The following is a 14,973-nucleotide window of genomic DNA, read 5'->3' on the forward strand; positions in this document are numbered from 1 at the left end:
CATGGTTTAATAATGGTCTTATCTGCAGCTGTTATTTTAACATTACTGGTAGAGGTGGAGGATATTGGCAGCAGAGACACCACCACATCCAGAGCCCTGCAGGTTCACTCCCCCCACCCCACGTCAGTTTCCTTGCCAGTGTTTTAATCCTCCTCTCTCTCACACACACTTTCCCCTGGCATTGAAACCAACAGAGGAAATTGGTTTCAATGCCAGCTCCAAAGCTTTGTAATTTGGAAGCCTGATGAGGGCATGCCAAGGGAACAAGGAGATTTAGGATCCTGCAGGTCCATGGCTTCTGCTGACATAACCCTGACATTCCCAGCAAAACAAAGAAACACCCACCCCATTCTGAAGAAGCCTTTGCCTGTGTATCTAGTTCTCTGCAGAGACAGAGGTTTGAAGCCTACAACCCTTCTGCTTTCCTCCCATGAGCCTAAGGTTTTGGCTTTCTCTTTCATTGTTTTAATAGCACACTTCTACTGTTCTGCTGTTTGGTTTGTAAGGGTGAGCACTAGGGGTGTGCACGGACCCCCCGCTCCGCTTCACTTGCAGATCCGCCATTTTCCGGATCGGGCCGCTCCGCCCCGCCCCCGCTCCGCCCACTTCCGCTCCGCTCCGCCCGGAGCTCCGGATCCGGATCCGGAGCTCCGTTTCCCCCCCCCATAGGCTTGCATTGAAAGCTAAAAAATTATACAACTTTTTTTCTGTTCAAGTTAGAAACCTCATGTTTGGCACCATGACACCTCATGGGGATATACACACGCATGCCAAGTTTCAAAGCAATCCCATCATCCCCTGAATTTTGGCGAATTTTTGAAAATCGGGCACCCCACACACAACATCCCTGCGAGGTGGGCAGGGGAGGAGGGAGGGAAGGCAGGCAGGCATGCAGCTGGCATTTCTGGGGGCATAAGGAAGTGAGCCAAGGATAAGCCAGTAATGCATATAAAATGGAATAAATCAATCAATAAACAAAGGAGGGGTGGAATTAAAAGCAGCAGTGTTGCTCAATAAACAACAAGAAGAACTTTTTTTAAAAGGCTATATCTGTCTTTTACCAGCAATAGGGGGACGTGCCCGGGGGAGGGGGAAGTAGCTGCCAGTTCAAGACACTGACAGCCACAGCTCCGAGAAGAAGTAAAACGCTCACTTCGACTCAGAACAGGCATTGCTCCACCACTGAAAAGTGACCATTCACTTCAACTCATGAGAGGCATTGCTCCACCGTTTTACTCTCTTTGGAAGGCTCTATGGCCTTCCAGTGCAGGAGAGAGTGGGGGCACGTCCACGATGAGATGCCCTAGGGGAGCTCATCCCCTTGCACCACATCGATTCAGTTGTTCCCCAAGGTTAGGGTGGGGAGCAGTGCTGTGTTTCTATCTCTTATTCTTGGCTTAGTATATGATTTCAGGTTGTGTTTGTGCATTTGGTGGGGCTACTGTGTTAAAAAACACGGGGAAAAGCCCGTTCAGATGAAGAAAGAGAAGTTTCCCAGAATCCCAAGTTACCTGTTTTGCCTATGCCCTCCTCCAACTTTGGGATCATCATGACCGGGAGCTGACTCTGCCCCTCAGCCCTTTGAAAAAGGTATTTTTCCCGCCGATTTTTTAAAAACGTCTAGCCCGCGACCCGTACGATGCAGAAAGTTGAGAGTGGTCTCAAAATGACCCCCATCCACGACTCTCTGTGCACAATAATTTTCAGAACGATAGCTTAAACCCCCCCCAGTTATCCCCGATTCTTTCCCTCAATGCAATCCTATGGGCGAAAAGCCGAAAACGCAGTTTGAGCCGCGCGGTTGACCCGATTTTCACAAAAACATTGCACGTGAACCACAGCACGCAGAAAGTTGAGAGTGGTCTCAAAATGACCCCCATCCACGACTCTCTGTGCACAAGAATTTTCAGAACGATAGCTTAAACCCCCCCCCCCAGTTATCCCCGATTCTTTCCCTCAATGCAATCCTATGGGCGAAAAGCCGAAACGCAGTTTGAGCCGTGCGGTTGACCCGATTTTCACAAAAATATAGCACGCGACACGGACAACGCAGAGAGGTGAGAGTGGTCTCAAAATGACCCCCATCCACGACTCTCTGAGCACAAGAATTTCCAGAGCGATAGCTTCAAAAACAACGTAGTTATGCGCGATTATTTGCCGCAATGCAATCCTATGGCGAAATGTTTTCAAGATGGCGACCGGAGCGCTCCGCCTGAACTCGGAGCTCCGAAAAATGGTCGCTTCTCTTCGCCTTGCTTCTAGGGGGTCCACGGTCCGCTCCTACTCCGCCTCTGGGTAAGGCGGAGCAGGCCAATCCGCTACTGCTTCTATGCTCCTAATCGGAGCGGAGCACATCCCTAGTGAGCACCCTAAATATTGGGATAAAAATCTATTCAATCAATCAATCAATCAATCGATCAATCAATGTTATGCATGTTCAGGGTTTAGGAATACAAGTGATAAGTGCTCACTATTATATTTTACCTGATTATGAAGGACAGCTCCCATAGCAATGTCATCTGCTATAAAGCACTATGGCCTTAACAATCCATCATTTTCTATCTTATTCTTCCCCCTAATGGCTGTTTTGGGAAACTGCATTCTTATGCCCTTATCTTCATTTGTGGAACTGTGCTGGAAATTCTTATCCTAGGTTTTTGAAAGAATGAGACAAGGGTAATTGCCTCAAAAGTTTGAAGTTAAAACAAATGAACAACTAAATCCAAACTGGACCTTTCTTTCTTTTTAAATATAAAGTACAAGTCGGTGTATTTAATAACTTTGCCTCAACCTAAGATTTCAATAAGATCTATTAACAAGCAACATAGCCTGATTTATTTATTTATTTATTTATTTATTGTAGGTAGTTATATACTATCCTTTAATAATGTTCTCAGGGTAGTTTACAATAAAAATCAGTAAAAAATACCCACCAAAACCTACATCAAACAATTTAGCTAAACTAGATGAAGCATAGCATTACTATTAGCAGGTTTTGTCCTGGCTTTTGCCTAGATACTTTTGGGGAATTAATCACCTTTATATCCTTGAGACAAGCATCTCTCTCTCTCTCTCTCTCTCTCTCTCTCTCTCTCTCTCTCTCTCTCTCTCTCCCTCTCTCCCTCTCCTCATTAAGGCAAAGAGGGAAATACATCTTTTTTTAAAAGCCCAAACCTGGAAGAAGACAGAGAGAGTAGTAGGGAGAAAGATAAAAGCTTACCGACTATATTGCAATGGGTTGAAGTCCTAACAACATTCAAAAGAGTGAAATATAGGTATCATTTAAATTTGGATATTTGGTTTGTCTTTACTGAAGTTTATGAGGGATTCACTCCTTTTTTCTCTCTTTTTTTAGAACGTTGTAACATTTGAAATTGAGTCTTTCAAAGTATGTAGTTACATTTGCATTTTTATTTAATTTCATTTTAGTTTTTGTTTTGTTGAAACTTACAATAAAAATGATTAAAAGAAAGAAAGAAAAAAAGAAAGAAAGAGAAAGCCAGAGTAGATAGCAATTTCCTCTTCTTTTCCCTTCGCTTCATTCATAATCAGCATGGAATTCTACTTTCTCCTGTTGCCAGCAGATGGTGCTAACGTTCCATTAAGCACCTTACCCCTGTTCAATGTGAGAAACAGTTTGGTTCTCTGTGACCTTGCCCTAGGAGAAGTATCCTGCTAGCCACTCTCACCCATTTACTCACATAATTCAATGTGCAGGCTTGTTTTCAATAGCAGGAGACAATGATTCACCAGTGCATGAAGAGAACGTTTCTGAGCCTGTCTCTCTCCTGCCAGATACTAGGTGGGAGGAAGAAGAGGAAGAAGGAATTGCATCATTTGGGGGAGAGCTCAAGGGGCGGTGCAGATGCAGCTTGCTCCTTGGGGTTGACCAATGCAAGGAAAGACACAACCTTTTTACACAAATTTAAAATCTAAAACGAATCCGCAAAACATTAAGGGAGAATATTAGCTGCACTTGCTGGGGCCAGGCCAAATAGAGAGCTTTGGTTATAGGGCAATACAGAATTGAAATGAATGGAATGGAATGGAATGAAATAGAAACATCACCCTTCTTTGCCAGATGCAACCAGAGTCATTAAAAAGACTCATAGCTGCTGGTAAAGATGTCCTTCCAGGAAACAAAGAACTTTTCCTGTAATATTACTTGGACAAAGATGTGCTGGATCAAACTTCCTGGTTTTAATATGAGGTTCAATTTGTCCCTTTGTGTCTTAAACAAGGGATGACTTTGTGTAGTTATGGTGCTTCAGAATTACGGATGCTTGACAACTCATGCAGAGCGATCCCTAGGATGTCCATCCACATGGCGTGCAACCAAGCTTAGTCCTGGTTCCGGGTCAGTGTGTATCACATTGCAGCTGTAATCCCTGACCACCACTCTAACCTTTCTCTGGCCTAGCTCTGGATAAATCTTCTTATAGGTCATCTCAGTTAAGGTGGCCATTTATGCATCACCCAAGAAAAAGAAGTGCATCACCAAAAAAAAGGACCCCAAAAAGGGATACAGATTTGCACAAAATTTGCACATGCTAATTTGTATGTATCAATGCAAATTTAGAGCAAATTTAGAGCAAATTTACATATATCTCACTATAGTAGGGAAGACTGTGAGCAGGTGATTTGTGTGCTGCCCTGTTTGCTCTCTAGCTGCTAACTGTTGGAGGGCAACTTCAAGAGCCCCGTTGCTCTCCCTCCTTATGGTTCCTTAAGCGTATCTTTAAACTGGGCTTGAATTGAGAACGCCTTCCAATAGAGGACTATCCTCTGACAGTCCTTGAAATAGAAGAGGCCACCTGGACACCTGAATCTTGATATGTCTAGTATTTAAAGCATTCACAGGGGCTTATTCTTTTATGTCAGAGCTGCAAAGCAGGAGAAACAACAGCAACAAGAAGACAGAAGTACTTCCCAAGTCTATGCTAGGTGCCCCTTCTCAGCTCATTAAGCAACCATAGTCAGTCATCCATTGCTCCAGAATAGATGTAGTTGGCAGAGGCATTCAGCAGGTTGCCTCTGATGGGGTTCCCAGGAATCTGCCGATGGAAAAGGATGGGCAAATGCTTGAAGGAACAGGCAATGATCACTCCATCATTGCCAGTACCAGTATAGGATAAATTCCAACACAATCTACAATATTAATGGGTTATTAAACTTTGTAAACTGCCCAGAGAGGTGGTATAAATGTATGGGATGGTATATGGGGCAGTAATGGGGTGGTATATGGGGCGGTATAAATGTAATCAATAATAATAATAATAATAATAATAATAATAATAATAATAATAATAAATATTAATGTATTTTCAGATGGCTTTGAGAAACTGGGGAAGGGGAGAATAGTGAGTCATTGAACCCACCCATGCTGGCTGAATTCATTTCTCAGCTTTATGGTATCCAGCCTAAGTTCTGCAAGACTTTCATCTCAGTCTTTATCTGTATGAAGTTCTCCCTTACACCCACTAGTACTTTGATCTACTCAAGCGCTATAATCCAGCTCCTTCTAAGCAAGCACTAAAAAGAAAAAAAGGAAAACAAGAGCTCTCCATGTTTGGGTGGCTGCAGTATTATTATTATTTTTATGTAAAACATATCTTTCCATTAATCTGCCTGTTCAGACAACATGCTAAGCCATGGTTAAGCCACTAACTCTTCTGCAGCAAATGGTGAGTGAGTGTGTTTAAACTGTGGTTATATAGTCACCATGGTTAGGGAAGGTTCACACGTCACTCTAAGCCAGAATGTTTAGCTCAAAATGCTTAGCCGCCGTGGCTTAGTGTGTCGTCTGAATGTTTTGGTCATCCAACAAGACGTCTTGGGAAATAAGCATGCCATAGTGTCTATTGTGCCTTTTTAATAGATAAAACTATTATTTGCATACCTGTGACTGCTATCTAAAATGAGGTTATACTTACTTAGCTGATAGAATAGCTGGTGGTCTTGAGTTTTACAGAATGTATTTGAATGCGGGGCAAGTCTGCCCCCAGATCCCATGGATGTAGCTGTGCTTTGCTGTTCATTTTCCTCCTTATGATGAAGACCTTCTCTTTCACTTAACATAAAACAAGTCAACCTAATTTCCCCTGACAACTGTTGGAGGGAGTGCCAAGATATATTTTACACCAAGTGCACATCTGTTTGCCCACTAGAATCTGTTGACCCTAGGGTATTCTCCAAACATAGGCATCTGTGCTGTGGAATTGCAGAAAAGTAGATCTGGAGGTGGAGTTTGAGTCTGGGGGATGGGAGAACTGGTGGTCATCTACAGCAGCATCCTGCACCAAAACAACTTCTCTGTATCAGCCTTCTCCAGCCTGATGCCCTCCAAATATCTCCGACTCCAGCTCCCAGGATTTCTGACTATTAATGATCTTGTCCTTGGACTGAGAGGAATTGAAATCCAAACCTTTGCTTGGGCAACAGGTTGGGGAAAGCTGATGTAGAGTGATCAATTGACCAGGACAGAGGGATCTGATACCTTCAGTAGATTCAATTTCAGCAGTTTCCATCTCCCCTGTATGACAGAACTGCACTTCCAGGAATCCTTTTTCTTGTACAACCATTAAAAGATACAGCAGTCATGTCCCGCTTTGCATCTTCAGCATCCAGTTTATAATATATTGCAAGTGGTGAACAAACCCCTCCCCTCCGCCTGGAAACAAACAATTCAAGGATCTAGAAGTGTAAAGAACATCCTTGATAGAGAAAAGGGCATTCTCCACAGCACACCATGTGTTGTCTCGTGTGCATGCTGCGCTTTTAGAGATGCCTTTGTGAGGCCAGGTGTTTAATTCTTGACTGAGAAGCAGGAAAAGACATTCACTGTCAGAAGCTTCCTTCAGTCTGAAGGAGTACTTCCCCAGATGTTCTTAAGAGCTTTTCTACATGAGGCATTTATTGTGTGCTCACCATTCTCTATTCACAGTTGTTTAAATGTTCTTTAGATGACATCATGATCCTCCAGTTTTTTTCTGTGTCTAACCCACATTTTTGGTGAGTGTTTATTTGTTTTTAGACCAGGGCAAATGCAGCATTTAATTGTAAAAACAAAAGAAAGCATAAATGAAAGTTCTTGTGTATTGGCACTATTTTGCTATACCACAGTGCCACCTAGAGGTTATGTAGTGGAAAATAGGCATGTGCTCCGCTCCGATTAGGAGTGGAGAAGCAGTAGCGGATTGGCCTGCTCCGCCTTACCCAGAGGTGGAGTAGAAGCGGACCGCGGACCCCTAGAAGCAAGGCGAATAGAAGCGACCATTTTTCGGAGCTCCTAGTTCAGGCGGAGCGCTCCGATCGCCATCTTGAAAACATTTCGCCCATAGGATTGCATTGCGGGAAATAATCGCGGATAACTGGGTTGTTTTTGAAGCTATCGTTCTGGAAATTCTTGTGCTCAGAGAGTCGTGGATGGGGGTCATTTTGAGACTACTCTCTCCTCTCTGCATCGTGTGGGTCGCGTGCTAGAATTTTTTACAAATCGGGTAAACAAACGGACAGCGCGGGTCAAACGGCGGTTTTCGCCCATAGGATTGCATTGAGGAAAACAATCGGGGATAACTGGGTTAATTTTTAAGCTATCATTCTGAAAATTCTTGTGCACAGAGAGTCGTGGATGGGGGTCATTTTGAGACTACTCTCACCACTCTGCGTGGTGCGGGTCGCGTGCTAGAATTTTTTAAAAAATCGGCGGGAAAAATACCTTTTTCAAAGGGCTGAGGGGCAGAGTCAGCTCCCGGTAATGATCACATGATCCCAAAGTTAGAGGAGGGCATAGGCAAAATGGGTAACTTGGGATTCTGGGAAACTTCTCTTTCTTAATCTGAACGGACTTTTCCCAGTGTTTTTTAACACAGTAGCCCCACCAAATGCACAAACACAACCTGAAATCATATACTAAGCCAAGAATAAGAGATAGAAACACAGCACTGCTACCCACCCTAACTTTGGGGAACAACTGAAAAGATGTGGTGCAAGGGGATGAGCTCCCCTAGGGCATCTCATTGTGGACGTGCCCCCACTCTCTCCTGTACTGGAAGGCCATCAGAGCCTTCCAAAGAGAGTAACCCGGTGGAGCAATGCCTATCATGAGTCGAAGTGAGCGTTCTACTTCTCTCTTAGTGGTGGAGCGATACCTATTATGAGTTGAAGTGAGCGTTTACTTCTTAGAGCTGTTGGTGAAGCAATGGCTTTCTTGAGCTGAACTGGCAGCTACTTCCCTCTCCCCCGGGCACGTCCCCCTATTGCTGGTAAAAGACAGATATAGCCTTTTTAAAAAAGTTCTTCTTGCTGTTTATTCAGCAACACTGCTGCTTTTAATTCCACCCCTCCTTCGTTTATTTATTTGTTTATTTATTCCATTTTATATGCATTACTGGCTTATCCTTGGCTCACTTCCTTATGCCCCCAGAAATGCCAGCTGCATGCCTGCCTGCATCCCTCCCTCCTCCCCTGCCCACCTCGCAGGGATGTTGTGTGTGTGTGGCTTTGACTCAGGGGAGAAGTCCTTCCTGCGCTCACTTGGAGTTTTGGAAGTTCCAAATTTTGCAGGTTTAAGCCCCTCCAAAAAACAGGGGATGATGGGACTGCCTTGAGTCTCGGCGTGCTTATGTATCCCTGGATAAGCTTTCATGGTGGTGAGTTTGAAGGTTTTTTTTAACGTGCAAAATTGACGGAGCTATGGAAAGGGGTGTGGATTTTCATAAATTCCCCAAAAATCAAGGGATGATGGGACTGCCTTGAGTCTTGGCATGCGTATGTATCCCTGGATAAGCTTTCATGGTGGCGAGTTTGAGGTTTCTAACGTGCAAATTGACAGAGCTATGGAAAGGGGTGTGAATGGGGTGCCCAAATTTCAAAAATTCCTCAAAAATCAGAGGATGATGGGATTCCCTTGAAACTTGACGTCCATGTGGACATGTGGATAAGCTTCATGGTGGCGAGTTTGAGGTTTCTAACGTGCAAATTGATGGAGCTATGGAAAGGGGTGTGAATGGGGTGCCCGATTTTCAAAAATTCCTCAAAAATCAGGGGATGATGGGATTCCCTTGAAACTTGGCGTGCGTGTGTATACCCCCATGAGGTGTCATGGTGCCAAACGTGAGGTTTCTAACTTGAACAGAAAAAAAGTTGTATAATTTTTTAGCTTTCAATGCAACCCTATGGGGGAAAAAAAACGGAGCTCCGATCCGGATCCGGAGCTCCGAGCGGAGCGGAGCGGAAGTGGGCAGAGCAGGGGCGGGGCGAAGCGGCCCGCTCTGAAAATCGTGGATCTGCAAGTGAAGCGGAGCGGGGGGTCCGTGCACACCCCTAGTGGAAAAGAAGGAAAGGAAATGCTCCTCATGCAGTTCTCGGATCTCAATTCTGTGAAGAAACCAAAAGCAGATGCAGTGGATTAACAACCAATTAACTTGCGTAGAAAAGATCTAAAAAGACTGATTATAAAGAGATAATAGGACTGTGCAGATACAGAACATTTTCAGATGGGGGAAAATCATGTTTCCCCACCATCCCTTTGCCTCCTGTTTCTGTCCTACAATAGGAATGAGCAGCTTCCTCTTTCTTCACACGGGGAAGAAAGAGGAAGCAACTAGTGACTGCATGGGCCATTCAGTGGACATTTTTATAGTGCAGCTTCTCCTGCGTACAGCAGGAAATGGCACCAATTATGGTCAGAACCAAAAAGAAATGGATTTTCTGGGTGTTATTATGTAGCACGGGCGGATTGCTGCATCGTCAAAATGACCTGCAAAAGCCCATGAATAGTCAGTCAAGAGCGTGCAATAAAGCACTCATCTGAAGAAGTTCACAGGAAAAGAATCCTATCTGGGTTTCAGTCAGAACCAGTCAGAACTCTAAAGGAGCTGTCCAAGGTGCTTAACCCTATCCCCAAAATGGGTTTAGCACCTTGTATAGTTTTTTTTAAGGGTTCTGGCTGGTTCTGACTGAAACCCCACCAAACCCGCCAGCCTCCACTGGATTTTACTGCCCTGAAAGTAAGCCTTAGAGGAGGCATTTCAACCTTTTAGGATGGGGAAAAAACTGCACAAAAGCTGGGAACTCCCCCCCCCCAAACTATGGGTGGTTGGAGAAAGAGGGAAGGGTTTGAGGCCTTCTTGAGAAACCCAGAAGGCTGGACCTGCTCCTTGGATCTGAGGTTTTTCTCCCCTGATCTATGCCACATGAAATTTGGATTATAGATAGTGCTGATCCAAAGATTATCTTAGGAAACCTTTTGACTTGACTAGATAAATTGTTAGGTGTTTCTATTTATCTTTTGATCTAGCTTAAACTGCTGAGAACTGGGTTGTACCATTCTGATAACCAAGTTTCGATGTGGAGGTGAGAATCTGGTCCTTTTCTTCAGGAACTAGCAAAGACTGAAGTCCTCAGGCATCAAGAACATTTCACCATTATTTGATAATTCAGTACTCCAGAACCTCCAGTAGCCATGGCAGTAAGCCTATATACACCAGTTGCTGGGGAATATGGGTGGGAAGGTGCTGTTGCACCATGTCCTGCTTGTGGGTCACTGATCGACAGTGGGTTGGCCACTGTTTGAACAGAGTGCTGGACTAGATGGACCCTTGGTCTGATCCAGCATGGCAATTCTTATGCTCTTATTTGCCAGGGTTACAGCTCAGCTCACGATAAAAGAGTGAAGAAACAGAATACCTCTCTTGTATCTTTTTCACTTTGTAGTTTCTCAGCGGGGCCTTCCTCTGTCGGCTTGTGCCCATTGTAGGGAGGGGGGAGCAGTGAGTCACAGATGCCACAAGCAAGACTGGTGCCTCATTTCCCACCCCCTCTCTGAGGCTGCAATGAGCTGAAAAGGCTGTCTCTTCTCAGGCTGATTCTTTTTGAAAGCAAGCCACATAGCACTGGGCCTGTGTTTATTTTCCCCTCAAATTAGGGCAGCCTGATTTTAATTGTGAGATCTACTATACTAAGTTGTGTTTGTGCAGCTGTCATCAGAAGTCTACAGAACTATGTTTGGGTATTTGCTCAAAACCCAGCAGCAGCACCCGCCCCCCCTCCAAAGGGATTTTTATTCACACAAGAAGTCTCTATACTTTACTAAATTATCATAGCATGAAATGCCCTTGTTCAACATGTGTTTATGCATGCAGTAGGGTTGGGTTGTGTCAGCTGCAAGGATTGGGTCTATCATAGCATTCATGGTCTAGAAGTTCCAGTGCTTCTCCATTCTCAATGGGAAGACCTTAAGGAAACACATGACTATATTCGCCTTACAGTTATTTTTGAAAATGAGATTACTAGAAAGCAAAGCAGCTTCTAGAAATCAGATTAATTATTATTTTTATGTTGGGTCCCAACTTAATAATGTTTAGAGTGAGCTCACTGAAATCAATGGAACTTAAGTGACTAACTTAAGATCCATTGATTTCAGTGAGTCTACTCTAAACATTGCTAAATCTGGATTCAGTTTATCATCATCATCATCATCATTTTTAAAAGTTACAGAACAAAATGTAAAACATCAGATTATTATTATTATTTATTTATTTATATAGCACCATCATTGTACATGGTACTGTACAGCACCATGTATAGTTAAAGCTTATGGTATAAATCATGGAGTTAAAACAAAAACCTTCTAATTGGATTATCATGGGCATCCAAAAAGTGGATCCAATACCGAATACATTTCACCTGTTTAGTTGAAAATTAGCAATTCTAATCAGATCTTATTATTATTATTATTATTATTATTATTATTATTATTATTCTCAAAAATAGGTCATGAGCCAATATTTTTACTGCATGGTGGCTACGTCTTTCCTTTGGGGAACCAGTAGATCAACAAGTTTTATTACATTTTCTATTTTCCATTGGTCTGTGCCTACTTGTAGTTTATGGTTCTGCTATTAAGTGCCTCTAGAAAGCCCCAACAGGAGCTTTGCAGGATGTGTGAGAATTCTTCTATATGTACGGAAATCAAGAGCCACTGTACAGATAGGAAGCCTTTACACTCACACATCCAAAAATACAAGAATTCAGAGCTGCTCACTGCACCTCTAACTTACATAGCACTGACATTACTAATCAGACAGTTGGTACAAACTTGCTGATTACTCCTTAGAGGCATACCCAGGTACACTAAACAATTAAAGCTAGATCTACACTACTGCTTTATAGCGGTATTGAAGTGCACTTATAACTGTTGGGGCACAGGACAAAGAGGCTCATCAGACGGGAGGAAATCCCACTTACACATTGCCCAAAAGGAGGAAATGCATCAGCACAAAAGGTGAGGCCAATTTGCATAATATTGGCATATGGTAATATATATAGAGAGGCAAACACTGAGAAATAATGATCATTTAAATAGTAATATGAAACTTCCTACCACAATGGGGAAGACTGTTGCTAGGTGACCTGTGCACCTGCTCAGCCTAAACTGTTGATGGGCAACTTTAAAGCTCTTTCTGCTCCTGCTTCTTATGACTCTCTGGGATGGTTCACATGTAACACTAAATCACTGTGGATTAATTCTTGTTCAAAGGTTATGCGGGGGTTAAATGACCATCCTGCCCAGAGCTGCATGACATGCCAAGCCATAGTGTGTACTCATCATGGCTTGGATATTCAAAATGGTGGCTGATGCACACTGTGAATTCCCCCCAGTTAATTAACTCATGGTGGCTAAGTGTTATGTGTGAATCACACATGTTATGTGTGAATTATGAACTAGTCTTTAACTTTAAATTGGTCTTGGACTGGACAGCCCTTCAAACTGAGGACACCTTCAAATAAAGGATTGTCCTCTATGAGTTGGACTAAGATGTTCTTGTTTTCCATGACACCTTGCTTTAGAACAACATTTGGAAACTCAGAGTTGTATATCACATTTTCACAAGCCTACAGTGAACCATATTATTAGAAGGGAATCTCTAGCTTTCCAGAATTATCTTTCTAGGCCCTGAAATTAGCTCTCTGATGTACAGCTGGCCTAAAAGGTTTTCAGGATGTGGATTATAAAGCTTCTCATTAATTGTGTGATGGGTGGAATGTAGAAGAAAAGGACTGTTTTGTTGTCTTTCTGAAAATCTTCCTTTGAGATTAATGTCATATACTATCCTATGCATTGTTCATTAAAACATGCAAATAGCAATCAAAAGTATGAACTCTATTGGCTCAATGTTTCTTCTTTTTAAAATAATAATAATATTAATTTAAACGTAACAATACAATATAAATACAATTTGAAGAAACCTGGTAATTATAGTTCAAAAACAAAATCTTACAACAGATGAGGAAAAAAGACATGGGGTAAAATTCTGTCATGACACTTATTATTTCAAAGGTTTTTTTCGGGGCCACTATTTTTCTATGCATGTATTTGTTTGTGGATCTTGCTGACGGGTTAGGAAATAGGTCAGTTTTATTGATAACACTGCTTTCCAGATTATTCTTAGAGCAATCAGAAAGCTGTGGAGTTTCAGAAGACTTCCAGTAAAGAAGCATCGCAAATCTTCAGGTGTAAGGAACTCCAAAACCATATGATAGTTTCTTCTTCTTCTTCTTCTTCTTCTTCTTCTTCTTCTTCTTCTTCTTCTTCTTCTTCTTCTTCCTCTTCCTCTTCCTCTCTCTCTCTCTCCTTAGCTAGACCAGCCTTTATCCCGGGATGAACCCCGGGATCGCCCCTGTGCATCCAGATGACACACAGGGGATCCTGGGATCAGGAAGGGATCATCCTTCCCTGGCCCTGGGATAGAACCCTCCCCTTTGGGCCTGCTTCTTCTGCAGTCTCGGGCTGAGCCCGAGACTGTGGAACGTCTGGTTCATTTCCGCGACTTGACCCCGCTCTGCACAATTACTCGCACAGAGCTGGGAGCCGCGCACGGCAGCACTCCTCAGGAGCGCTGCGCCCATCGGGGTTAGGGTGGGGGGAGCGGGAAAACCAAATTAATTTTTTTAAAAAAGACTTACCTTTAGCGCACAAGCATTCATGTTCTACGTCCTCTTTAAAAAATGGCGGGTCAATGCCTCTCTTCCTGAGGTCATCGCGCCTTACATGCAAACAGGGCAGAGATTTCGTGTTAATCCCAATGAGAGATCTCCCCTCCTCTGCCCCGGAACAAAAGTTAGGTCTAGCTAAGGCCTGTGTCTCTGTCTCTGTCTCGATGTCACTGGCTCAATGTTTCTATATCTTAGAACTTCAAGAGCACAGAGGGTTTATAACATAGATCAGTGGTTCCCAGACTTTTTCAGGTAACCGCCCCCTTGGTTCCACAAACTCATGCCCAGTGCCCCCCTACCCTACACTATAAAAATCATTATTCAGAATAGCAGTTTTCAACAACCCACTACGGAAGATAATAACAATAAAATTCAAAACAGTAACAATTAATTGGATACTTTATTCAAAATCCAGTTGGTGTGCCCTGCCACGCTGGCTGCAAACAGAGGCATTCACTCTCTTTTCCCTCCTTCCCTTGGCAAGCCTGGGGCCAGTGCTTCCCATTTAGAGGGGATTCTAGGAGCTGAAGGACTATTTTCTGTCTAAACATGCATAAAATTGTGCCTTTAACTTATCATGTCACACTAGCATGAATACAGGAATCAAACAGGATTTCCTTCTTCAGTGGAACACACTTACTTAGGAGTAAGCACCATTTTGTTATAGGAAAGGATAATGTATTTTTAATTAAAATTTAAAAATAACTATCTGCCACTTGGTACAGAGTTTTCCTATGGAAAATCTGGCTGGGACTGAAGTAGAGGGGCACTAATTTTACTGTACTTATTGTCTTTAAATATGGTTAAATATCCCACAGTTACCTTGCTATTCTATTTCTACAATTCATTTTCTCCTATCTTTTCTTCACCCTCTCTTTGTTTTCAGGCTGAATCCTATGCACATTTACCTCAGAGTAAGTTCTATTGATCTCAGTGGGGCTTACTTCTGAGTAGACATACTTAGGATTGTGTTGC

Source organism: Elgaria multicarinata, chromosome 1 (assembly GCF_023053635.1).
Source record: "Elgaria multicarinata webbii isolate HBS135686 ecotype San Diego chromosome 1, rElgMul1.1.pri, whole genome shotgun sequence".
Classification (NCBI taxonomy): Eukaryota; Metazoa; Chordata; class Lepidosauria; order Squamata; family Anguidae; genus Elgaria; species Elgaria multicarinata.